Raw genomic sequence first — 1,238 nt, forward strand, 5'->3', positions numbered from 1 at the left:
TATATATATATATATATATATATATATATATATATTGGGTCATCCCATAAATAATGTTTTTTTTTCAATTGCATGAACTAAAAGTCAGAGGGGGATGAGATAAACTATCTGCATCAACTTGCTATAAAATCAGGTAGTAATTTTACCTTGTCCTTATTCTTAGTGCAAGTTTTGAAGAGTGCAGTTCAATTTTAACAGTTATTTTTTCAAACCTATAATGGAAGTGACAAAGGAGCATATTTGGTATGTTTTGCTTTATGAGTTCAATAATGGCAACAAGGCAATGGAAACTGTGAGGAATATTAATGCAGAAATTCTGAGCTGGAAACCATTGCCTAGAAGACAAGTCTGGAAGATCTGTAGAGCTCTACAAGGATGTCCTGCAAACCCTGGTGGAACAAAATCTCATTGTAACTGTTGAGGAACTAGCAGAGAAGCTTGGATTTGGTCATTCAACCATTCATCGATACCTGCATGCCATTGGAAAAGTCAGCAAATTGGGTCAGTGTGTTCCTCACAAACTTTTCGAGTCTAATCACACTCAGAGAGTGAATGTGTGCTCTTCTTTGCTGTTACATTTCCCGAATGAACCTTTTTTAGATTGAATAGTGACTGGTGAGAAGAAATACGTTCTCTATAAAAATTTCAAGCACTGAAGACAGTGGGTACGGAAAGGAGAAACACCGGTACCCAGGCTAAAGAAGGTCTTCATCCACGTAAGGTGTTGTTATCTGTTTGATGAGACATGAAAGGTTTAGTCCACTTTGAACTGTTAAACCCAAACCAAATAATAACAAAGGAGATCTACTACAAGCAGCTTGAGCGGCTTAAGTCAGTGTTAGAAGAAAAACGACCATCTTTGGTTTCAAGATGAAAGGTGTTTTTCTCAACATACAGCGAGGATGACATTCCAAAGGCTGGAGCAGTTGGAATGGGAAACGATGCCCCATCTGATTATCATTTATTCCATAGTCTTCAAAATCATTTGAACAGAAAAAATATAAATTCTGTAGACAAGGTCAGAGCAGTGCTAGAGTAGTGGTTTTCATCACAGACAAGTGAATTTTGGAAGAGGAGCCTTGCAAGTCTACCAGATAGATGGAAGAGCATTGTAGAAAATGAAGGAGAGTATATTTTAGATTAAAAAAGGACTTTGTTTATCTTAATTTTGAAAAATAAAGGAAGTATGAAAAAACTGTATTATTTATGGGATGATCCAATATATACACTTATATGTG

General features: G+C 35.9%; 1 protein-coding gene across 1 annotated transcript in view; it reads right to left on the reverse strand.

The window, feature by feature from the left end:
* The window catches only part of LOC106883980 (acidic mammalian chitinase), a 77,877-nt gene that overhangs the window by 63,434 nt on the left and 13,205 nt on the right, over positions 1-1,238 (reverse strand). The window lies entirely within an intron of this gene.

This window comes from Octopus bimaculoides, chromosome 10, assembly GCF_001194135.2.
Source record: "Octopus bimaculoides isolate UCB-OBI-ISO-001 chromosome 10, ASM119413v2, whole genome shotgun sequence".
In the NCBI taxonomy this organism is placed as follows: Eukaryota; Metazoa; Mollusca; class Cephalopoda; order Octopoda; family Octopodidae; genus Octopus; species Octopus bimaculoides.